Consider the following 206-nt stretch of genomic DNA (forward strand, 5'->3'; position numbering starts at 1 on the left):
TTCATCTGCAAATCTCCCTCTCCTTTTTTCTTTTGCGTGCTCCCTCTTCTCTCTCATGAAGCGATGTGTGACTATAGAATTGTATAGACGTTGACTTAGTAATTATATGGAAATTCAGAGGACGAAATCAGCAAATGAGAAAGGCGGCGGTGTGTGTACAGCCATGCGAAAGATGGAAGGTAAGCAATAATAACACGGCTACGGTA

The sequence above is a fragment of the Penaeus monodon genome, chromosome 21 (genome assembly GCF_015228065.2).
Source record: "Penaeus monodon isolate SGIC_2016 chromosome 21, NSTDA_Pmon_1, whole genome shotgun sequence".
NCBI classification, from domain to species: Eukaryota; Metazoa; Arthropoda; class Malacostraca; order Decapoda; family Penaeidae; genus Penaeus; species Penaeus monodon.